Source organism: Balaenoptera physalus (genome assembly GCF_965194825.1).
Source record: "Balaenoptera physalus genome assembly, chromosome: 1".
NCBI lineage: Eukaryota > Metazoa > Chordata > Mammalia > Artiodactyla > Balaenopteridae > Balaenoptera > Balaenoptera physalus.
The window spans coordinates 52,474,176-52,500,631 of NC_138882.1; the positions used below are offsets into that span (position 1 = coordinate 52,474,176).

Genomic DNA, 26,456 nt, shown 5'->3' on the forward strand with positions numbered 1-26,456 from the left:
AGGCAGCATGTGAGGCATCCCGTCAGCTGCTTTACATCGGAGGTGGTCAGGGCTGGATGAAGTCCTGTCCACAGCGGTCTCTGTGACCCTGGGGGAGTGCGCTGGGGAGGAGGCCGGACAGGGTAGAGATGGAGGAGTGCTCAGAAGCCCTGCCCATCTCTACCTTGGGCAGCCTGCCAGGCCTGGTGAGTGACAGCACATCCACTTGTTTGGTCCCGGAGACCAAGGGCTGTTCCCTTGTCAGGAGAAAGCTGTAGATTTGAATGCTTTCAAAATTAAGAGGCTGGTTGTGACTGGACACTGGTCACTAGAACAACAGCTGGGCAAGAAGAGGGGCTGCAGAGGACGGGTGCCGTGTTCAGGAAACCGTCACCCATAATCCCAGCTGGCCTGTTTTTTAACACGGTCTTTTTCCCTAGCTTGCTGACAGTGTGACCACCACAGAGCAAGCCACCGTGCTGAGCATGCTGGGGGGTGCACCAGTGACCGCAAAAGACACAGACGTCTCTATTCCCAAGGATTTAAATATCTGAGGGGGGGAGGTGAGATAGGACCCAGGAACAGCCAGCAGATTCTGCATGAACAAATATAAGAATTACGCGGGGATAGAGAGCCACGGGGCAGACGTCCCCCAGCAGCCGTTACAGGCACGTAGACAAACACAACTACGGGGACCCTGAGATCAACCTTGGAGACTGATCCAGATTCCTCAGATCTGTTGGAAGCTCTCAAATATTATTTCCGGTGGTTTATTCTGGAAGAGATGTTGGCTCCCCTGGGAATCACTCTGGAGCACAGTCCCTTTAGAGACCAGCTACAAACATCAGGGATCAGGTCCCCGCAAAGCAAGGTCACTCTATGTAGGTGGTGGACCAGGACCCGGTAGAGGAGGACCAGGAATAAGGTTGCCTCAACAACAGTAGAAAGGCTGACCCCCTCCAAACCCCACTCTTTTTTTTTTTTTTTTTAATTTATTTATTTATTTTTGGCTGTGTTGGGTCTTCGTTTCTATGCGAGGGCTTTCTCTAGTTGCGGCAAGCGGGGGCCACTCTTCATCGCGGTGCGCGGGCCTCTCACTATCGCGGCCTCTCTTGTTGCGGAGCACAGGCTCCAGACGCGCAGGCTCAGTAGTTGTGGCTCACGGGCCCAGTTGCTCCGCAGCATGTGGGATCTTCCCAGACCAGGGCTCGAACCCATGTCCCCTGCATTGGCAGGTAGATTCTCAACCACTGCGCCACCAGGGAAGCCCTAAACCCCACTCTTACATCAAGCCAGTCATGCAACTGACCTCACACCTGAGGCACTGTTTTGCTTGCTTATCTTTTTCTCCTGTGTGGAAGGAAACAGTTGCCAGGAAAGGTAAGTTATTAAAGAAAACTACTGCCTTATCCTGATAAACTGGGAACAAACACAGAGCAGTAAAAGCTCTAGAGAGCAGAACCAGGGGTTCTCACCCCGGGCACCACTGGCGTTATGGCCTGGAGAGTTCTTTGTTATGGAGGGCCGTCCTGTGCAGTGTAGGATGTTTAGCCCCATCCCTGGCCTCTGCTGACTAGGCCCTGCCTCTAGCTGTGACAACCAAAAAGGTCTCCTGGCACTGTCAAATGTCCCCTGGAGGCAAAATCACCTGCAGTAGAGAGTCACGACTAGAGACGAGGGTGTTGGGCTTCCAGGCTGCACCAGGGACACACCCTCCCACTTGCTTTGGAAAGGGCTTGACTTCCAAAATGGAAACAGAATCACAGGAGGGTCAGTGAAGGTCACAGGGCTCAGCGTGGCTCAAATTCCAATGACATGTGGTGCTTTCTCAAGAAAAAAAAATGTTTGAGGATTTCCAGTGTTGATGTAAATGACTTTTATAAGATCGTTAGTTAAATATGTACAAGCATGAAACTGGGCATGCATCCCACAGGCTTGTAACTTCTACAACTATAAAATCAAAACAGCGTCACGATTTTGACAACCAAGCAGCAAACCAATAAATCTTAAGTTAACAGCATTACTTTAACAAGACAGATGGCGTGATTTTGCAGAGTAAATTGCCCCTCACTTTGTCACTGGGTGCCGAGTCACTTTTGGGGTTAGGCATCGCCCCCTAACTCACATCTCATACAACATGGTCTCTTCAAACTCCTGTGAAAACTCTGGTTGTGAGCCTTGCGTGAGGTCACTTGGCAAACGCAGACTCTACTCGTGAGGGTCACCTGTGCTTTCACCTTAGTGGCCTGAGATAATTGAAACAGCACATCAGGACCCCAACGTAATCAGAATCACAGAGTGATCCTGGCACTGTCAGCTCTAAAGTGGACACACAGAGGACCCAGGTGACATGCATGTTCTTTAGATTCTCATCAAAACGGTAAGAATTTCTTATTTAAAAAAAATTAAATTTCCCACAGAGAAATCCCAAGAATACACCAGAGACTTTCGAGGAGTTCTAACTGGGTCTGACCCTCTTTACAGATGAGGATCGAGGCCCAAAGAATTGCCCAGGGAAACGGCTGCTGAGGGTCAGGGATTGCTGGAAAAGGGCTCTTCCTCTCCTCGGGCCGTCTTTCCAGCACTACATTGTAGAATTCTCATGTGAAACTACACATAAGATTTCGCTTATTGTTTTAAATGTTCATGCAAATGAACATGTTCATTTTTTAAAGGAACTAGATTGAACTAGGGAGTTTCTTTTTTCAAATCTCAATCTTTTCGTATTTAATAGTTTGTGTACGCATGTGCAGGTGTGTGTGAAATACAACATACATACACAAAAGTGCATTAAAAATTAATATCCAGTTTAGTGAATAACTGTAAAGTAAAAACCCATGAAACCACAGCCAAGTCAAGAAATACAACGTTTCCAGTGCCCAGAAGTCTCGAGTATTCTTTGCTATCACAATCTTTCCTTTCCTCTAAAAGTAACCGCCATCCTAACCTTTCTTATAATGATTTCCTTGCTTTTCTTTATAGTTTTAGCCTCTCTCTATGCATCCCTAAACAACAGGCTGAGTTTTGCCTGTTTGTTTATGAGCTTTCTACCAAATGCGTCTTGCTTCTTTTGCTCAACATTCTGTCTGTGAAATTCATCCCTGCTATTGCAAGTGGCTCAAGTTCTCACTTATACTTTCTATGTCGGGCAGACATTTGGGTGGTCTCCAGGTTGGGGCTATTAGGAACGATGTTTCTCTAGACATTCTTGTATATACTCTGGTGCACAGGATACATATATACATCTACCTCCAGGGCATTTTCCCACAGTGGCATTTCTTCACTTGTAAACAGGTCGTGTGAATCTTCAACCTCAGTAGACAATGGTGACTATTTTCCAAAATCATTGCTTCAGTTGAAAGTCTCAATATCGGTAGTTCCCATTATGCTCTGTCCTCATTAGCACTTATTATTGTCAAACTTTAAAATTTTAACTGTCAGATGGGTGTATAGGGATATCTCGTTATGGGTTTAATCTGCATTTCCCTGATTACTAAAAAAATTAAGGCACCTCTTGCCGCAGTTATTGGCGATGTGAATTTCCTTCTACATGATGTGCCTCTTCAAATCTTTTGCCTTCTTTATTGTCAAATTTAAAATTTTTTAAAATAAATTTTATCTTCATCAAAATTTTGCTTGATACAAAAGTATGTCCATGTTCCAAGGTACCTCTGCTTACCTGAGGACTATATACAGTTCAAGGCAAAATGTCTTAAGTTCTATAATCTTGGAAGTGATTATTTTTTGTATTTCAAATCATTGAAAAGATAACAATAGAGATTCACAGAAAGATACCTATCCAGATCTTTTTTTCTTGTCTCCATTTTCCAAATCTAACATCCTTTCATTGAATTTTGCTCCCTCTGTTTCCCTATATTTTCACAGAGAACAAACATACCCTTATATATCACAGTCCTTTGTTAGAATCACCAACTATAGACAAGGTCATTTATTAGTCTATTCTGTATCTCTCAGTGCCATATGCTGTATGCATTGCTACGAGTTAGCTAAATGTCAGTAATGAAGTGGTGCCTCGATTATGTATATGACAATGCAGCTGAGATATTATTAAGTAAAATACATATATATGGCTCTAATAGTTATGCATATCTTAAAAAGAAAAAAACCAGCTCACCCAAGCCTGAGCTCTAGCTTTTGCTCACCTTATCTCCTTTAGACATTTGGGTATGAGCTCATTGGCAAAGAGTGAAGCCCATATAATCTACCATTAAATAAATTATTCAGTAATCTGTGATGCCCTTGTAACATGAGAATCCCCTATTAAAAAAATAAATAGCTGCACTGCCTACGGAGGCATGTGCCTACTATATATAGTCTTTATAGAAGTTGCTTTGCTAGTGAGCCCAATTAGGCCTCCCTGGTGATCTACAGAATTGATGTTTGTTGCAGGGTTTTATACTAAGCCATTCATTACACACTTATGTGTGGGTGTGTGATGCATGCACACACACCCAGAGGACCAACAGGGAAAGCCCAAGCAGGTATGAGTTATTTGTTAGAGCTGTCTCATTTTCCCCCTTAACACATTAGACACTCAAATAAGGACAAAATGACTACAGGTCGTCTGCAGATTCAATGATATGCATTTCTGGCTGTATCCAAGCAACTGGATCTCTACTTTTTTCAAAGTAAACATTCAAGTTGTCTGCTAAAAACATCGATTTCCCTCCCAGACAAATAAAAACTTGGACACGGAGTTTCCCCTCTTACCTCTCATTTTTCCCCAGGGACTAGTATGATGGCCGGAAAGCTGCGGTGGGACCTGGGCTACATGGAATTGAGGAATCGAGGTGGAAGCTTACAGATCAGAACTGGGCGGAGAGGCTGAATGAATTCTCATTCTCGAAGGGCTGGAAGAGATATAGTCAGATGTCTATTTCTCATAGTTTAATTTTTTGATTAGAAAAATATTTTATGAATATAGAAACATAATTGGTACTTGGACAAAGCAATTCCCTTTATAATAGGCCCATGAAGGTGAGAATAGCCCATTAACTACATTATTTATGCAGTATATGTCACGTTAACTTTTGAGTTGACAATTACTGAAGATTTTTCAACATTGTACATCAAGTCATCTATCAAAAGCAGACAGTGATAGAATTCTAAGCATACTGAAAAAAGTGTGGATTGACAAGTGAAATGGAATTACGTGAATACTAGCAGAAATTTGGTGGAAAATTTGAATTTTTCCAACACTCCACACAGTTGTTTAATAGTAAAGAAGCTTCTGACAAATAATACACAAGACAGAGAAAGACAAATACAGTATGACATCACTTATATGTGGAATCTAAAACACTACAACAAACTAGTGAATATAACAAAAAAGAAGCAGACTCACAGATATAGAGAACAAACTAGTGGTTACCAGTAGGGAGAAGGAAGCAGGGAGGGGCAAGGTAGGGGTAGGGGATTAAGAGGTACAAACTACTATGTATAAAATAAATAAGCTACAAGGATATACTGTACAACATGGAATATAGCCAATATTCTATAACTATAAGTGGAGTATAACCTTTAAAAATTGCAAATCACTGTATTGTATACCTGTAACTTACAAAATACTGTACAGCAACTATAGTTCAACTTAAAAAAAGAAGTAAAAAAATAAAATAATGTATTAGAAAAAAATAAAATAATGTATTAGGAAAAAAACAATACACGAAAGCTGCACAAATCAGTTTACAATTAAAAGTTGAAATATAAAGATAGATTTAAAAACTTAAATTACCACAATGAGATTTTACTACACACCCATCAGAACGACTAACATAAGAAGTACTGTAGTGACAATATCAATTGCTGGCCAAGATGTACAGAAACGGAATCACTCATACATTGCTGGTGGAGAACATTTTGGTAGTTTCTTATAAAACTAAACACGCAACTACCACATGACCCAGCAACTGCACTCTTGGGCAATTATCCCAGAGAATAAAAACTTATGTTTTTTCTTTACAGAAAAACCTGTATATGAGCATTCATAGCAGCTTTACTCATAATAGCTTCAAACTGAAAACAACCCAGATGTCCTTCAGTGGGTAAATGGTTAAATTAACTATGGTACATCCATACCTTGGAATACAACCCAGCATAAAAAGGAACAACTTATTAATATATGCAAAAATTTGGCTGGATCTCAAGGGAATTAGGCTGAGTCAAAAAAGCCAGTCCCACAAGGTTACATAGGTTATGATTCATTTATATAATATTCTTAAAACAACAAAAATATAGCAATAGAGAACAGGTTGCCAGGGGTTAGGGCTGGGGGGTGGAGGAGGGAGCAAGAAGAAGATGTGTGGGGTTAGATGTGGGGGGCAACACAAGAGGTAGTGATTGATAAACAAACCTCCACATGTGATAAAATAGCAAAGAACACACACACACACACACACACACACACACACACACACACACGATGAAGGAGACATGAATAAGATCTGGGGATTAGACCAATGTCAATATCCTGACTCTGATATTGTACCATAGTTTTGCAAGATATTACCATTGGGGAAAACTGGGCAAAGAGCTCATGGTATCTACCTGTATTATTTGTTACCACAGCATGTGAATCTACCTCAAAATAAAGTGTTCAATTACATTTTTAAAATTAAATGCAATCTGGTATTCGAACAATAGGCATCTGTTAACCTTGTTGTAGACAGAAAGAATTCAGATGTGCAGCTATAGAAAGACCAGTGGGGAGGCGCCAAAAGCCCGGAAAAAGTTCAAAGTGGAGGACAAAAGCAGAGGCTGGAGTTATTCCTGCACCTGTGTGTGTGTGTGTGTGTGTGTGTGTGTCAAGGGAAAGTATCAGCAGAGGTTATTTTTGGGGTTCCCGGGCAGGGTGAAGAGGGAGCTCTTAGAAATAGGGATTTGCTGCATGCCAGTGAGGAAGCTTCCAGAGGCAAAGGAGGGGGACAGATGGCAGCTCCCAGTGGGGCCCAAGTTCCAACCATGAGTTTTCTAACTTCAGTAATTCAAACATACACCATTAGATAGAGCTAAAATTACTCCAGCTGCTGGAACCCAATCTTTTCTCCGTGTGTGTGTGTGTGTGTGTGTGTGTGTGTGTGTGTGTGTGTATGTATGTGATGGATTCAAACCACAGTGGATTATCTTTGAGTGGCTGTGTATTAGTCACCACAGCTTCAATTGTGCTTCTGTTTGGTTATCAAACTGCAATTCCATTGATACCCTCTCCATGAGGGTATTCTCTGTGAGCAACATGAAAAGGAGCTCGGGTTGAATTGAAAACATGTCCTGAATTTATAATTATAATATGACCTTCCTTATTCAGGCCTCAATTAACTCAGCTTTAGGATAATCCACAGTGAAGAAAGAGTTGACAAAGAAAGAAAAGAAATGGGGTGAGTCAAGGCAGGCACTGGACTGTGTTCTCTTAGACCTTGGGCGAGCTCAGTGGAACCTTAAGACCTGGGCTTACTCTGGGCCTCACCCCATCCCAGAGCCAGATGTGAGTGGAAGGGACTGATAATAACCTACTGACTGGCTAGAGTGGGGCTAGGAATCTAGGAGATTAGTAAGAAAAACTAAATAAACTTAGTACTTAGTGTTCTGTTCAAGATTGCAAACTTTAATACTGATTTCTTAATAGCATTTCACAACCTGTACCTTACTGGTTCTTTATTCCCACTTCAGAAAGCAAGCAGGCTCTATAGCATATGTTTATTAATAGCTCTAGTTCTGATTATCTGTCATCTTGGTTCATTTGCTGTCCTTCAAGCGCTCATTGTTGTCCTGTGTTTAAAAGACACTTGATGTACTTTATTTAGATATCTTAATAAACCTCTATCAGGAATTTTCAGGTTGAACAGTGAGGTTTATATTTTTCACTCTCCTGATGGCCCACCAGAGTAAAATAGATGGCTTGCGGTAAATATGGAAAAGAGATGAGTTTTGGGGCCAGACAGATCTGCACTTGCCAATTCTGTGACCTCATCAAGTTATTTAACTTCTCTGAATCTGTATGGCAAAACAGTTAAAAGTACAGGCTTGGGCTTCCCTGGTGGCGCAGTGGTTGAGAATCTGCCTGCCAATGCAGGGGACACGGGTTCGAGCCCTGGTCTGGGAAGATCCCACATGCCACGGAGCAACTGGGCCCGTGAGCCACAATTACTGAGCCTGCGCGTCTGGAGCCTGTGCTCCGCAACAAGAGAGGCCGCGATGGTGAGAGGCCCGCGCACCGCGATGAAGAGTGGTCCCCACTTGCCGCAACTAGAGAAAGCCCTCACACAGAAACGAAGACTCAACACAGTCATAAATAAATAAATAAAAGAACGTGAATTTCAAAAAAAAAAAAAAGTACAGGCTTTAGGAAGATGTGGTACATATATACAATAGAATATTACTCAGCCATTAAAAAGAATGAAATAATGCCATTTGCAGCAACACTGATGGACATAGAGATTGTCATACTGAGTGAAGTAAGTCAGACAGAGAAAGACAAATATCGTATGATATTGCTTATATGTGGAATCTTAAAAAAATTATAGAAATGAACTTATTTACAATACAGAAACAGACTCACAGACTTAGAGAACAAACTTATGGTTTCCGGGGGAAGGGTTGGGGGAAGGGATAGTTAGGAAGTTTGGGATTGACATGTACACACTGCTATATTTAAAATGGATAACCAACAAGGACCTATCGTATAGCACAGGGAACTCTGCTCAATATTATGTAACTACCTAAATGGGAAGAGAATTTGAGAAAGAATAGATACATGTATATGTATAACTGAATCACTTTGCTGTACACCAGAAACTAACACAACATTGTTAATCAACTATGATCCAATATAAAATAAAAAATTAAAAAAAAATTTTTTTAAAGGGGGCTTCCCTGGTGACGCAGTGGTTAAGAATCCGCCTGCCAATTCAGGGGACACGGGTTCGAGCCCTGGTCCAGCAAGATCCCACGTGCCTCGTGGGATTGAGCCCACATGCCACAATTACTGAAGCCCGTGTGCCTAGAGCTCGTGCTCTGCAACAGCAGGAGCCACTGCAGTGGGAAGTCTGTGCACCGCAGGGAAGAGTAGCCCCTGCTCACCTCAACTAGGGAAAGCCCGCGGGCAGCAATGAGGACCCAACACAGCCAAAAATAAACAAATTAATTTATTTAAAAAAAAATTTTTTTTAAAAACCAAAAAAAAAAAAAAAGTATGATATGCACCAAGGGGAGAGAAATTTTGTGAACTTTGTATATTTCACCCAGAAAAGAACGGCAATGCATTGTTATTATATCAATGGGATTCAATTATATAAAATAAAATGTGCTCTATAAACATAAAAAAAAGTACAGGCTTTAGGATCAGACCACCTGATTTGAATCCTAGCACCACTACATACTGCCTGGGTGTCCTTGAATAAATTGCTGAACTTCTTTAAACCTTAGTTTCTTTACCTGTCAAATACATGTCACAGCTAGTTTCTCTCCTTCCTTGGTAATAAACTCTTGGTTTTTAGCTGCACACATGGCCTTCTAAATAGAGACCATATTTTTCAAACTCCCATGTAGCTAGGTGTGGTTATGTGACTACCTTCTAAAATATCATGTGCAATTTCTGGGAAGCATACTTAAAGGAAGGGTGTGTGCTCTTCTTCACCTCTTCCGTCTTCTTATCTCCTGGAATGCAGATATGATTGCTGGAGCTAAGCAGTTTTCTTAGACCATGAAAATGAGGGCCAATGGAGGGTTGTCCGGAACCAGGGCCCAGAGGTCCATGGGGCCCAATCCTGGGCTATGAAAAGAGCTCAGTACTGCCAGCTCTGACCTGGAGCACCATGCCAAGCTTCCCCCCTAGTCAGCTGGAGGACCCGGAGCCCACCAAGGCGGAGCACAAATGAGGAGAAAGTTCTCGCCATAATAACGGCATGGAAAGAAGAAAGAAGAGTATCAGATGGCAGAGGAAAGACTCCAGTTGACCCGATTCTCTGCATAGAAAATGCTGAAGGCGACCCCCCACCAGAACAAAACAAAACAAAACAAAACTCAGGAAACTCAGTTCAATTGCAGGGTACAAACTTCATCGATGCTACAGAAATCGGTTGCCATTCTGTACACTCACAACAAACTATCCGAATGAGAAAGGAAGAAGACAACCCCATGGACAATGATGGTAACAACACAAAGAAAATACCTAGGAGTCCGTCTAACCCACAACCTATAAGACCCAAAACTCAGAAAATGGGATGAGAGACATATCGATGAAAGAAAATGAAGACAACAAACACCCAACATGGAAAGATAGGCAGTGCTCATGGGTCAGAAGAGTCCGTCTTGTGCAAATGATTCCATGCCCCTGAGGCAATCCACAGAGTGGATGCCATTCCTCTCAAAATATCCACAGACTTTCTCAGACAAGTATAACCAAGAATTCCGAAATGTGTCTGGAAACACAAAAGAACCTAGAGAGTGTCCATATGCTCTTCAGAAAGAAGTGCAGACTTCAGACGTCCCACGCTGCCTGATTTCCAACTAGACTGCAAACCTACCATCATCAAGACAGCATGGTATTGCCACACAAGACATCCCATAGATCCAAGGAAGAGAACAGAGAGCCCAGAAAGAAAGCCATGCTTGTGTGGTCAATTTGTCTCTGACAAAGGAGGTGAGAAGGTCCCATGGGGACAAGATAGCTTGTGCAATGAATGGTGCTGGGGAAACTGGACCGCTCCATGCACAACATCACACTGGATTCCTTTCTTGTACGACCTACAACAAGAACCTGACACTAAATCGACTACTGCAACATAAAACCTAAAGCCAGGCCAGGCCTAGAAGAAACCCATAGGCAGTACGTTCTTGGACCTCAGTCTTAGAAACATGTCTGTGGATCGGTCTCCTTGGGCAAGGGAAACAGAAGCACAATAAAGCCAGCTGGGGCTCCAGGTGACTGAAAATGTTTTTCAACGGCACAGGCAAAGTATCCGCAAGACGAAAAGGCAGTGGAGCGAATGTGAGAGAACACTGATTTGCAAACGATGTAACTGAGACGGGGGGTCATCTGGAAAACAGACCGAGAAGTCGCACAATGCAAGCCTTCGAGACACAAAAACCCTAACCCGAAGCTTAACCTTAACAATGTATGTGTGTTTACGTATGTGCACCTGTAGGTATTCTATACATAATATACCTAGATTATATATAGAAAAAAAAAAAAAAAAGAAAGAAAAGAAAAGAAAATGAGGGCCATATTCTAGGGCTGGCAGAGTTGAAAGCTGAAAGAAGCTGCTGTCCCTGAACAGTTTGAACTTATTTTTAAATTTTAATGTGAGAGAATACAACCTGTGTATTTAAGCCACTGTTAACTCAGGTTTTTTTTTTTTAATAAACTTATTTATTTATTTATTTGGCTGTGTTGGGTCTTTGTTTCTGTGCGAGGGCTTTCTCTAGTTGCGGCAAGTAGGGGCCACTCTTCATCACGGTGCGCGGGCCTCTCACTATCGTGGCCTCTCTTGTTGCGGAGCACAGGCTCCAGACACGCAGGCTCAGTAGTTGTGGCTCACAGGACCAGTTGCTCCGCGGCATGTGGGATCTTCCCAGACCAGGGCTCGAACCCGTGTCCCCTGCACTGGCAGGAGGATTCTTAACCACTGTGCCACCAGGGAAGCCCCAACTCAGGTTTTTTGTCACATGTATATGAACCTAATCCTAACTGCTGTAATAAGGATCAAAATAGCTACCAAGGAACATGAATGAAAAAGGACCTTCAAAAACTCTTTCCTCCATTAAAAACAATGAGAAAACTTGCCAAAATGGTCAGAATCAGCTTTTTCCAAAACTCTGAAAATTAACAAAATGCATTTTGGTTAGCCTATTTATTCAATCCATAGGTATTTATTCAAGAAAAACCACTGGATCTCAGTAAGAACAGCAAACTTTGTGACATTTTAACATGACCCCTCTCCAGCTCCATGGTGACCTTGAAAACCAAAAGCTTCCAATCCTGGTGAACACTAGAAACCTGCCAGCCACTGGAGTGGGCAAAACAGGATTGAATCACCTTTAAAACCTCATTCCCAGAGAATGGTCATTATTTGAGTTGTCTGGTGATTTTCTGAAAAACCCCAGTGGCAAGGCTATCTCTATGTGACCTACCTTGGAGCTCACTCAGTGTGAAAAGCCTTTTACTCTGATATGTTTGTTGACAACAATTAGAGGCAATTATTTAACTTTACGGCTGCCTAAAGCAATGGGTAACAGTTGGGGCAAACAGTAAGCTAAGCAAAAAGTTTAAAAGGAAAAACTGTGGAATGAAATGTTTATAGGAGCTTTGAAAAACCCTGACACATTCTCGGGAATCTACAAGGTCATATGCATATGTTGGGCTGTGCACATGTTCAGCAAATACCTGAGAAGGCCCTAAAGTCTCACCTCTGGCTGACCTTGAAGCTCTGAAAAAGGAGGAAGTAAAGGCTAAGACAGAGTTGTCAACTGCCTGGCTTAGTATTGAAGGTGTGCTTCAACATTCACACAGAGTCCTCAGCAAAGACTGGGAGACTTATTAGTTCTAGGCATTTAAAGAAATCTCTGTGCAATCATTAGCTGACCACTAAGCTAATTAAGCAGAGACTTCAGTGGCCAACCTAACAAAGAAAACAGACTTAGTTCAGAAAAGCCACTAAACAAACAAACAACACCAAATAGCAGCAGCAAAACAAACCTGGGAAGGGTGGAAAATCTGATTTCCAGAGTTGTCACATTATATTATTTAAAATAGCTAGTGTTCAACAAAATATTACCAGACAAGTAAATAAGCAAGAAAGTACAGTCCATACACAGGAAAAAGCAATCAATAGAAACTGTCCCTGAAGAAGTCCAGACATTGGATTTACTAGATGAAGACCTTAAATCAGTTATTTTAAATATATTCAAAGAACTAAAAGAAGTCATGTCTAAAGAACTAAAGTATAAGAATTATATATCACCAAAAGAACTAAAATATAAGAATTATATATCACCAGACACAGAATATTAATAAAGAGATAGAAATTTCATATACATACATGCATACATACATACATACAAAGAACCAAATAGAAATTCTGATGTTGAAATGGAAAATTCACTAGGGGAGCTCAAAAGACAATGTGAGCAGGCAGAAGAAAGAATTAGCAATCTTGAAGATAGGTCAATTGTGATTATCCAGTCTCAGGAACAGAAAGAAAAAGAATGAAGAAAAATGGATAGAACCTCAAAGACATGTGTGGGACACCATTAAGTGTACCAACATATGCATAATTGGAGTTTCAGAAGGAAAAGAGAAAGGGCAAAAGAACCTTTGAAGAAATAATGGCTGAAAACGTCCCAAATTTGATGAAAAACATCAATCTACCCATTCAAGATGCTCAGCAAACTCCAAGTAATATAAACTCAAAATACCCACACCTGGACACATCAAAATCAAACTGTCAAAAGCCAAGGCAAAAAGAGAATCTTGAAAACAGCAAGAGAGAATTGACTTATCATATACAAAAGATCTTCAATGAAATTAACACTTACTCCAATTAAAAGGCAGATATTGGCAGAATGGATAAAAATAAACCAACATGATACAAGTATATGCTTTCTATAAGAGACACATTTTAGACACAAATAAGTTGAAAGTAAAACAATGGAAAGGATATACCATGTAAACAGTAACCAAAAGAGAGCTGAAGTAACTATACTGATATCAGATAAAACATTACACAAATTAATTACACTATGTTATACTAATATGTGACAAAATTGTTGCTAGAGAAAAAGAAGAAAATTTTATAATAATAAAAGGGTTAATCTATCAAAAAGATAAAACAATTACAAACATATATGTACTTATCAACAGAGTCCCAAAGTACATGAAGCAAAAATGACAGAATTGAAAGGAGAAATAGATAATTCAACAATAATAGTTGGAAACTTCAAAACCTCACTTTCAATAATAAATATAAAAATGAGACAGAAGATCAACGAAATAGCAGAAAACTTGAACAGCAGTATAAACCAACTAGACTTAGCAGATATCTATAGAATGCTCCACACAACAACAGCAAAATACACATTCTTCTAAAGTGCACATGGATCTTTCTCTAGGATAGCCCATATGTTTGGCTATAAATAACTCTCAATAATAGTAAAAGGATTAAAATCATACAGAGTACATTCTTCAACCACAACGGAATGAAATTATAAACCAGTAACAGAAGGGAATTTGGGAAATTCACAAATATGTAGAAATTACACAACATATTCCTAAATAACCAATGGATCAAAAGAAAAAATAAAGAGAGAGAGAGAGAGAGAAGGAAAGAAAGAAAGAAAAGAAAAAACAAGGGAAATTAGAATAAAGATTCTGATATGAATGTAAATGAAAACACAACATACTAAATCTTATGGGCTACAACAAAGAACATGCATAGAAGGACATTTGTAACTAAATATTTTAAAAGAAGAAAGATCCCAAATCAATACATAATCTTCCACCTTAAGAAACTTGAAAAACAGCAAATGAAACCCAAAACAAGCAGAAGGAAGAAAGCAATAAAGATGAAAGCGAAAATAAATAAAATATAGAGAAGAAAAAAATAGAAAAAAATTAACAAAACAAAAAGTTGGTTTTTTGAAAAGATTAAAAAATTGACAAAACTTTAGCTACACTGATCAGGAAATAAGAGAGAAAGCTCAAATTATTAAAATCAGGGATGACAGGGATTACATTGACCTTACAGAAATTAAATAAAAATAAGGGAATACTATGAACACTTGTATTCTAACAAATTAGATAACCTAGATGAATGGACAAATTCCTAGAAAGATACTATCAAAACTGACTCAAGAAGAAACAGAAAGTCTGACTAGACCTATGACAGGAGATTGAATTGGTAATTAAATATGCCCCCCCCAACACACACACACACACACACACACACACACAAAAGCCCTGAACCACATGGCTTCACTGGTGAATTTTACCAAAAATTTATAGAAAAGTCAACACCAATCCTTCACAAACTCTTCCAAAATATAGAAGAGAAAGGAACACTTCCTAACTCTTTCTATGAGGATAGTAGTACCTTGATACCAAAACCAAAGACATCACAAGAAAAAAAAAAAAAAACACCAGGAAACTGAATCCAGCAATATATTAAAAGATTATATTAAATTATGTTTTATAATATATATTAAATGACATAGTAAATGTAAAAGGCAAGCACATAGTAAGTACTCCAGCAATGTTCATTTCTTTCCTGTTTTCCCATGAATGAGTGTAAAAGAATCACCACTGTTCATCAACCTGTTTCCCTCTTCTATGTATAATAATCCTCATTATTTGTGAGTTCCATATTTGCAAACTCACCTACTTACTAAAATTTATTTGTAATCCCCAAATCATACTCATGTTGCTTTCATGCTCATTCATGGACATGAGCAGAGTGGTAAAACATTTGAGTTGTCTGACACACATGTTCCCAGCTGAGGTAAAACAAGCTTTCTTGTTTCAGCTCTTATACTATAAACATGTATCCTTTGCGGGGGGGGGGGGGTTATTTAGTGATTTTTTTCCCCATATTTGTGTGCTTTTTGTTGGTGATTTCACTGTTTAAACGATTCCCAAGTATAATGCTGAAGTGCTGTCTAGTGTTCTAAGGACATGAAGGCTGTGATATGCCTTATGGAGAAAACACATTGTATTAGATAAGCTTCATTCAGGCATGAGTTATAGCGCTGCTGGACATGAGTTAATGTTAATGAATCAACAATATATATTAAGTAAGGTGTCTTTAAATAGGTACTCTCATAAAACAATGTTATTATTGACCAGTTGATTAAAATGTTGTATCCAGAGGCTCATAGGAACTTAACCTTGTATTTCCCCTAGGAGCAATGGTTCAATACTTTCTATTTGCAATGACTTTATAGAACATTACTACCATAAATAACAAGAATCAAATGTTCATGTATCCTGCTGTAATAGATTCAAACACATGGCTACAATATTTGCAACTCCTTCCACCAAGAGACTATTTCCCCATACCTTGAATCTGGGCTGGCCTTGTTACTGGCCTTGCTTGACCAATAGAATGTGGCAGAAGTGTTGTGCAAGTTCTGGAGCCTGGGTTCAAGAGACCTGGCAGCTTTTGCCTTTGTCCTCATGGACCACTGTCCTGAGACTATCATGTAAGGAAGTCAGCTGAGTCTACTGGAGGATGAGAAGCCACATGAAGACCTGAGGCACCCCAGCCAACAGCCAGAATGAAATGCCAGACACGTGAATGAGGACATCTAGGACTTTTCAGCCCAGCCGATCCAACCAAGTACAGCTGTACAAGTAAGCTCAGGCAAAACCAGCAAAGAAGTTGCCCATTCAACTCACAGAATCCCAAGAAATTATAAACAGTGTTATTGAAAGCACAAGTTTGCAGTGGGGTTTTTTCGTTTGTTTGTTTTGTTTTGTTTTTTACAGGAGCCAATATCTGATACATCTGCCTGCTCAGAGTTCAGTGTGGCTATGGGACTTGCTTTTGCAAATTAAATATGACACGTCTCCTCCATTTATTTGCTCTTCCTTGCTTCTTCTCTGCTGTGGCAATCAGGGAAACATGCATTGATAAGGAAGAGCCTTAAGATCGAATGGAACACTGAGTCAACATGTGAGGATAGTTGCTCTGGATAACTGTTCAGACCTCAGATATGGTGTGAGCCATAAATAAACTTTTGTTGCACAAATCCTAAGATGTGAGGGTTGTTTGTTACTATAGCATATCTAGCCTATCCTGGTCAACACAGTTGACATAGCCGGACTGGAGATTTAAACAGACATTTTCTGTACAAGGTATTTTTCCCACCTGCCCAAGAATTTCTAGACCCATTTAGAAAAAGGAGTTTAGGCTGATAGTTCAATGCAAAGTTGGCTCTCTAGGATTAATTACAAATATTAATCAGTCTCTTTGAATCCATTCATTCCACATACATCTGTTGGCATCCTTACTGGTTAATTGTACAAAAGACATTCCTGAGCCACTCTGGTGCTAATGTAATAGCTCTTTGGAGAACAAAAAGGTGATCCTGAACCAGGTCAGTAGATACAGCATGCAGAGGAGAACAGAACACCGGTCAGCTGACCTTGCTGTCTTTGCTGAGCTGTGTCCCATTATCATAGTCAAGTTCACCTTACAGCTCAACTAGCTTGCAACAATTTTCTCATGTGTCAAATGAAATGAGAAGTAAAATGTGCCCTGAAATCTAAATGGCTGATAAAAACGATGGTCCTTAAAAATAGATACAGTCATTTAAGACCTGGTTACCTTCCCTGTCTTTGATATGTTAATATACTACATAGGCGTATATGTGAATATGGATAAATATTTGCATCTTTATTTAAAAAAAAATACACAGCAAAATCTCTAGCTATCTCTGTAGGTGGGGCCCTGCATAGGGGCAGACACCAGTTAGGTTTGCAAGTTGTAGCACTGCCATGGTCTGAATGTTTGTACCCCCCAAAATTCATATATTAAATCCTAAAGCCCAGTGTGATGGTATTAGAAGGTGCGGCCTTTGGGAGGTGATTAGGTTGGAAGGTCAAAGCCCTCATAATGGGATTAGTGCCCTTTTAATAAAAGAGGCCCCAGAGAGATAACTTAGCCCCTTCTGCCATGTGAGGATACAGAGAAATCTGACCTGGAGGAGGGTCCTTACCCGACCATGCTGGCACCCTGATGTCAGGCTTCCAGCCTCCAGAACTGTGAGAAATAAATTTCTATTGTTTATATGCCACCCAGTCTGTGGTATTTTGTCACAGCAGCTGAATGGACTGAGACAAGCAGTTGGTGGGTTTCTACACCAAACACCCTTAGCTTAACCAGGTGGGGCTGTGCTAACAAGAAAGGAAGCGCCTCTCCTCGCTGCTGAGAAAGTTAGAGTGGGCTTATCTCTGGCCATCACACGTAAAGACAGAAGATGGATTTACATGTGAGATAGGAGAGGGTTGAGGACATTAAATAGTGCCTGACAAATTTTGGATACACATGGACTAACAGTGAATGCCAGTATCCCACACGGTGGTTAATGTCTTAGGCTGCTTCAGATTGGTGCCCATTAACACTGGAATTTATACCCCTGGAAGGGCCAGGTGTTTCTGAATTTCCTTATAATTTGTTTCACCAAGTGGAAATTATTCACTATCTTTTCTGCAGAACAATAGCAGCCCCTTCCCATGGCTACAGTCCTATAGCCTCTGTACTAGTGCAATTCATTTTCCCAAACTGCTTGGCCCACGGTTTCCAGTGATGCTGGCCAGAGCCTTCTTCCTTTGCCAGCTACCGCTTTCCCTACAGTTCTGGATGTTGTCAGCCAAAGTTTAGGACACTGGCAAGGATTCAGCTTGAGCCAAACCAGAAGAAATGGATTTGAATTTGAGCTAAAAGAGGAATGATTGGGAATAGGCATAAAGGAAGAATTCTTGATAAACACTTATCTTCAGATTTGGAAACCGATGCCCTGATGAGTTAGGCCAGCCACAGACCCCCTCTTCTGTGATGAAATCCTCCATGTGTGACCTGCTTGTGACTAAGTACAGTTGGGCTGCCCTTGCTTCCCTTCATGCCCAACCAGTCCCATCCCACTTCTGCCACCCCTCCCCCCATTAACTCCAAAAGCACCAGCTAGTAACAAAAATCTGACTGAAGCTTTCATGGAGAAACAAAGAAGGGTACATGCACACCACTCAGCCACAGTCCATCCCCTTTAGCATTTCTGCCCCCTCTCTGAAGTTCCTCTCCCAACCTCTTTTTCTACCTCTCCAGCCCATGCTCACTCCACTTCCATCCCCCAGATTCCCTCTCAGAATGCCATCACCTTGCACAGTCCCCCGAGAAAAACAGAAACCAGCAGGACAACATTCAGCATAATAAAAGATCTGGAGGTCCCCCGTCTGACCATCAAGCCTCTGGGGATGGAGGTGGAGGGTAAGGCTCAGACTCCCATGAGGGGAGCCCCAAAACATGAGGTTGAGTTCGGGGTGACCCTGGGCCTTTCTTCAGCTCTGAACTCTGGGGCAGGTCATGGCACCCCAAGGCTCCCTCAACCAGCTAGGAAATACTGGTTCAGGCCTCCCCTGAGCTCAAGGGAAGAGGTTGGCCGTGTGGTCTTGGGCTGGTCTCTAGTGGCCACATGGTTCTGCAACTGACTGTCTTGGTGAATCAAAGAAATCGTGTTACCAAGAACACAAGCACCTGCTAGAAGCCAGGACGCTTTCCCTGGAGACAGAAGTTCTTGTGAAAATCAAGAATAAAGGGAATAGGGACACGTGAAAATGATGGTAGCAATGTTCAACAGAAAATACTAGGAACTAAAAGACACAGTTTCTCATTTGATCTGACCTCAGACTGGCTGTTTGGGACCTTGGGAAAAATCACTCGGGTTTTTTTTTTATCCTCCACTTCCTCTACTGTAAAAATGGAGGTGCCCTTCCTACCTCATAGGGGTCATTGGGAGGCTAAAATGAGACAATGCGAAGGAAAGGGTGTTGAGCGAAAAAAGGCTTAGCAGCGAAACAAACAAGCTAACCTGCATTTCTTTTGAGCCTGAATATAAAGACGCCGGGATACAGTCAGACCAGCTTTTCCCATGCAAGTTGTTATGGTTCCCGACTTGTCAGTACTTGTGCAGAGCTTACTCATTGTTTGAAAAGAAAGCTCCTTTTATTGTGAAATTGTGAAATCGTTGCCCTAGCAAACCATTATAGCTAAAAGAGTAGGATCCCTCATATGAATGTCAGAATTCTCCCTCATAAAGGGCCAAGGCGAGGTTGTTTCAAGGGATAGATGAGCTTGAAGGAGCAAATGGGGTTGGGGCCAGAACTGAAGAGATTCTTGCTAGAAACGCAGCTGGAACCAAGCCCAGGAAGGCCCGAGAAAGAAGCCAGAGTGTCTCAAGAGGGATAGTAGGTGGGGCTGCAGGAAGAGAGGGGAGCGCTAACAAGAGCCCATTGCCTTCGAGAGCACACCAGAGTTTTCAAAGTGCTTATGCATCTGTTATTTCACAGACTTCTCTAAAGGACCTTGTGTTGTATGCATTATGCTGACCCTCATGAAATTGCCATACCAGCTCAGAGAGGTTAAGTGGCTTCCACAAGGTCACACAGTAAGTAGTAGAGCATGGCAAAGAAATGAGGTGGGGTAGTCTGGGACATGAGGACATTTGAATCTTTTTCCCCCACAACTTCTCCAGGACTCTCCTTTCCACTGTCATATGTTGCTAAAGGCAGATGCCAGTCTCAAGAGAGGAGTAAGTTGTAAATGGCACTTGGAGGTCTAGTAGGGCCAAAGTTTCAGTGGAAAGACAAACAAACAAACAAGAAGCCTACCTTTTTTTTTTTTTTTAATCCCTAACTCCTTGTTTATCACCGAAGCAAACTCGGTTTATGTGTCTCGCAAGTCTGCTCGCCCACCTGTCCTCTGGCTTCAGCAGCTACTGCTAATAACCCTGGGTGAACACTGGGCTTCTGCATGTTTTTTACTTGTCTGACACCAGGCCCAATCCGAATGAATGAAGCGTGGGGTCCGGGGTCCAGCTTCCCCAGTGACTGCTTACGGGAGACAGGTAACACAGTCAGAACTGCGTAGGAATTAACACGCCATGGAGAGAACTTTGACCAGAGAAAGACAGGAGACAGGAAGGAGCCCACAGATGATAAAGTCCTTTTTCTTCCTCTTCCTACTCTGATCTATGGATGGATCCCCTTGGCCTGTCTGGAAGACATCCTGCGTGACCAAGCTCAAGGCTGCCTCATTTTGTGCAGCCTTACATTTCCTTCCTTTCCCCTCACTCTGGATGCCTTGATATTGCGTCTCCCAATTAAGCCTCAGCACAAGCTTTGCCACGATACTTTTCTCTAGGGAGTTAAGATAATCCCTCTGACCCTAACCCCCATTTCCTACCTCGTCTGTGGAAGGATCCCATTATCTCCATGAAGTCTTTGGGCTAAAGGCACAGAGCCCCTTCCCTTGGTGAAGGCTAGATCCAGGGTGAGGGTCAGCAGCATTTACGAAGTTGCCATTCTGGGCGGAAGCCTGAACCAGGTGCTCTGGATGAACACAAAGCCAGCTGGAGGCAACTTCTCAGGTGAGGCTCCCTGGGTAAAATGGTTCTCTAAGGCCCACGGGGACCACCCACAAAGAACGGCCCTCCTTAACACAAATGAGACAGCTCTGTGAGAAAAGAGGGGCTTCGCGCTGTGGAGCAACTAAGCCCGTGCACCACAACTGCTGAGCCCACGTGCCGCAACTACTGAGCCCACGAGCCACAACTACTGAGCCCGTGTGCCACAACTACTGAAGCCCGCACGCCTAGAGGCCGTGCTCTGCAACAAGAGAAGCCACCGCAATGAGAAGCCCATGCACCGCCATGAAGAGTAGCCCCTGCTCGCCGCAACTAGAGAAAGCCCGCGCGCAGCAGCAAAAACCTGATGCAGCCAAAAAATAAATAAATAAATAATGTTTAAAAAAGAAAAAAAGGAAAGAAAAGAGGAGCTTCAAGTTAGAGTCTCTAAAACTAGGGAGCCATTTATATCCAGAAATGATCCATGTCTATAAAATGAGATTAATGCTCCCCCCACTTAAATAGCGAATAGATGAAGAAGAAAAATAACCTTGACACTTGTATGTGACAATCCATTATGTACATAAAAAAAAGAAGTCCCAGGATCACGATCCCCACAGAGTCAAGGCATTTTGAAAGCCCCCAGAAGAGGGTTCTGGAAATATCAGGTGCCGTTGTTATCCCCAAGTGGGTTTGGGACATAAAAGACAACACTTTGGGATCAGCCATGGTTTCCACGCTCTGTCCTCCTCCAGGAATCTGTCACACTTCGCATTTGGTAACTTTACCGGGCAGGGCCATGTAGAGGCCGAGTTTGAGGCCAGGGCACAGCTGTAACCTGAGCCTTCCCAGGGAGTGGCCCTGGCTTGTCCCCAGGGAGAGAGCTGCTGTCAGGGGAGCAGAGCCAGCTGGAGCCAGAAGGAGGAGACACAGCCCAGGCCCCCTCCCTACACGTGTGAGAGCCGCAACCTGCTGGAAAAGTGGGCTCTGGCCTGGACGCAGACCAGGGAGCGGTGGACCCCGCTCCCTCCCAGCTTCCTTTCCTCTGCCTCCGCACTGTGTCCCTGGTGTCCGTCTCCTTCCCTTCCTCTCTCTGCTGAGGGTCTCAGGCATCTCTCCCGTACAATGTAAGCTCCACACTGACCTCCTGACCTCCAGCTTTGCTTCCCTCTCAGCCAGGTCTGACAGTCAATGCATCAGAATCATGGGGGTGGAGGTGACGGTGGGACACATGCAGGAGTTTAAAATGCAGATTCTCAGGCCCTGCCCTGACCTAGTGAATGACACTATCCAGGTAGGGTCCGGGAGTCTGTATTTTTTTTTTAATTAATTAATTTATTTATGGCTGTGTTGGGTCTTCGTTTCTGTGCGAGGGCTTTCTCTAGTTGTGGCAAGCGGGGGCCACTCTTCATCACGGTGCGCGGGCCTCTCACTATCGCTGCCTCTCTTGTTGCGGAGCACAGGCTCCAGATGCGCAGGCTCAGTAGTTGTGGCTCACAGGCCCAGTTGCTCCACAGCATGTGGGATCTTCCCAGACCAGGGCTCGAACCCATGTCCCCTGCATTGGCAGGCAGACTCTCAACCACTGCGCCATCAGGGAAGCCCCCCGGGAGTCTGTATTTTTAACAAGTGTTCCAGAAGATTCTGCTGCAGGCTAAATCATCCTGTCCTTGGCTGCCAGTCTAATCTCATTTAAACGCAGATTTGCTCCTCGCACCCACTTGGTATAGGCACTTGAAGTGGGGGATGGGAAGAGGGTGGGTGTGTCTAGAAATGCCGGGTGAACTGGTGCGATTGGCCCACCTACAGTCTCCTTATGTGAGGGACCGAGGTGCTGCCTGGCCTGGGAAAGAACTCATCTTAAGAGAGGCGGCAAGACAACCTTGACTGTGTGAGGAGTGCAAGCCTCAGGGAAGGCGGAGGAAAAGTTGGCGTTTGACATCAAATCGATGCCTGGCCCTGATCTAGGGAGAGCGGGAGCTGTAAGTAGAAGCTGGAAAGACCATTGCACTAAACTTTAACACACACACACACACAGCAGCAGCAGCACTTTTTAGAGGCCCCTTTGGGAGGGCATTTCTCCCACTTCGCCAAAGGGTGACCCTAGCCCCATAGGATATGATGGAGAACGCGAGGACAGCTTGAATGGGAGCAATGCCTGCGAAGGGACACCAGATGTCCTGCTTTAGAACGAAGGTTTCCTCCCCTCCCACATATAACCTCTACCTCCCATTCAGATTCATCAACCTCTTCCGGAGCAGGTTAAGTCATTCCAGACTTAACGTCTACCTGCTGCACGGGGTTAGGCTGCAACTTCTGTGGCTGGTCAGACAACTGGTGATTGAGGAACTTAAACCCTTACCAGAAAAACGGAGAGCAGGAGGTCGAGGCAAGAGAGAAGCTACTAAATCCTTTGTAAATACTTCGCATTCACTACAATAAAATAACAGGATGTCACACAGAATAATGACAATATTTGTGATATTTTTGCTCATCTTTATTAATTTCCATTAGAATTTGTAGAAGAATGTCAGGACCTTCTTTCCCTATATTTTAAAGGAAATCTTTGTGAATTAATTTTGCTTTACCCCCTGTGCAATACACACTAAGGCACTGCCCTTGTTTGTTTTCTTGTTTCTTGGTTTAAATACCATCCTCGTTTTTTTAAACCCAGAATTGTGAGCTATTAGCTGTGGGACTGTTCACAGGTCTCCCAGCTGCAGCGTCACCTGGGGAAATGAGTAACTTGGATGTTTGGACAGAAAACACACACTTGTCTTCTTGCCAGGATCACAGAGTCCTCACTGCCTGAGATCTCTGGGCCAAAGCTCGCGCATCTCTGCTTCACTCCTCCTGGATCCCACCCACGTTCAAGGCCAAGGTCGATCTCCCCCTCTTTTTTTCCTCCACTCCTTCCTGGCCATCTGCTTTCCGTCTCTAACCTCCGTGTGTTTGTTAGAACTCCTTCAGCTAAAAGCTCTGGAATCAGAGGAAGAGCTGGAGGAGGCCGGGCAGCCCTGGGACCTCAGGGAAGGCAGATGTGGCCTTGACGCTGCCCATACCTCTCTCAGCCCCTTATCACTTTCTCTGGCTCCTTCAAGTGGCAGAAGTTGTGGCTCAACACCAAAGAGAGGAAAGAGAGTCTGACCTTCTAACTTCCACAGAAACATCCTACGGATGGGCTTCAGGCCCCCAGCAGGGGCACAGACCCACTCCTGCACTCACCTCTGGGGAAGAAGAGGGATGCTATGACTGGCCACTCTCTTCACTCGCCTCCTTACTCTCAACTGCCTATAACCCAGGCTCCACGGAATAATATTTGGAAAATGGAAATCGATCTTATCACCTCCCTACTTAAGATTCTCCAATCACTTCCCATTCCACTTAGAAGAGAATCCAGGGGTTTGGTCCTGGCCTAGACGACCACAGGATCTGTGACTTCTCCACCCTCATCTCCTACTTTCTCCCCTCCTACAGTTCAGCTACATTGGCACCTTCTTGCTCATCCTCAGATACAACAAACGCCTACCTGCCCCAGGGCCCTGGTACTTGCTCTGTCTGTAGTGCTCTCCCCCTGGAGCCTCCCATGGCTGGCTCCTTCCCTGCTAACATGTCACGACCTCAGAGAGGCCTTCTCTAATCACCTGTGTTCCTCCGTCACACTCAATCCCCTTACCTTGCTTTATTTTCATCACAGCACAGATTGCCATCTGCATCTCTCACAATTATTTATCTACTTGTTTACAGCTGTCTCCTCTGACCAGCACATCCGCTTTAGAGGCCAGGGACCTGTTCTCCTTGTTCATGGGTGTGACCCAGCCCAGCACCTGGCACATAACTAGTGCTCAACAAACGCTTACTGTAAACAATGAATCCAGACCTGGAGGTGAGGCGGCTTAGGAAGGCTGGGCCATGGAAGTGGCACACCCACTGGCAGGCACCTGGATGCAGGAGATAAGCAGGCCTAAGGCTTCGACAGGTGAGCAGTGTTTCCTGGCGAAGGTGGGGTGTCAGCCACCAAGAGTGGGTGATCTCCTCTGCCACCTTTTCCAAACTCTTCGTCCCCTTCCAGTTTCCATCTGATTCCCATTCTCTGCTTTTCTCAGATTCCGTCTCATTCAAACCTGCTTTCTTACTTTTTTGATTTTATAATGCCTGTTAACTAGATTAGAATATGCCAATGCTTTATTTACAATCGAGAAAGCAGCTAGATGTTAACCTGCCTTCCAATACACAGAGATAGTTTCCTGAGCTGTTGTCAAACGTTGGAAGCACTTTTCTTTCTGGCTCTTTAGGAGCCTAGTACAGTTACCAGTTAGATGAATTTGCCATAAAAAAAAATCTTATAAAATGATACAACATAATGATATTCCTTTGTGAAGCAGCTCTCAAACCACGTAAAATGAGAGGGTCAAAGGAAAAGAAGCTGACCCTTAGATACGTAACCAATTTTCTTTTGCGTTTGAATTCATGTTTGTCTGCAATATTACAAACTTCACAAAATTTCCCTTCCACAGTACCAGATTCTTAATTAAATGAACACCACTGCTGCAATTTTCTGATAAGTAAAATGATCATCTCCACATGAATTAGAAATGCCAACTTGTTAATAGCTTCCCTGAGGTTTTGTTACAAAACCAGCACTGTTTTTGTCATCGTTCAGGCATAATACATACCATGTTCCAATCTGGAAATGAGAATGTTCTTCAGGCAGTCGATTCTCAAGTGTAGGCTGGATATTCCATCAGACAGTTCTCCCCTCATTCGTATTATAATCCATGACAATAGTTAATTGGTTAGAAAAATATCTCATGTTGTTTTACTGTAGTGAAACTTACCCAATTCAGATCAGTTGGAAGATGAAGCTGATCTGAGCTTATTAAAATTAGAAAATTTACAACGTTAAAAAAATACTAGATAGCAAACTTCCTAAAGGCAGAGAGCTGATTGTACCTGTCTTTGTATACCTAGTATTTAGCTGGCTAACTTGGGCACGGCCCTTGGCCTCCCAGTGCCTCAATCTCCTCATCTGTAAAATGGCCATAATGCTAGTACACATTATTTCATAGGCTTGTTGTGAGGGCTAAATGCTAGGAAAGCACTCATCCAAGGGCCTAGTATGTAGTAAACGCCTAGAAGATATTACCTATTGTTGTTAGGCTTAAAAGGACTCAATCATTACTGCTTGATGGGGATGAAATGCAACTTGCTACCTTTCAACAACTTGAAAGGCTCCCCAAGTCCTTCCAAGAAGAGATCCCTTTCAGTCTCTTTCAAAGAATGCATGACCCATTTATAGTTCACAGCACCATGTGCATACCAACAATTACTGTGCTAAAGTCCTTTAA

At 42.8% G+C, this 26,456-nt stretch overlaps 1 long non-coding RNA gene across 1 annotated transcript in view; it reads left to right on the plus strand.

Moving 5' to 3' along the window:
- Window positions 1–1,256: 1,256 nt before the first annotated feature.
- Window positions 1,257–26,456, plus strand: part of LOC309662831 — a 28,322-nt gene continuing 3,122 nt past the window's right edge. Inside the window, exons 1-2 of the long non-coding RNA XR_014265004.1 lie at window positions 1,257–8,017; window positions 8,335–25,087. This is a non-coding gene — a long non-coding RNA (uncharacterized lncRNA). The remainder of the gene's footprint in view (window positions 8,018–8,334; window positions 25,088–26,456) is intronic.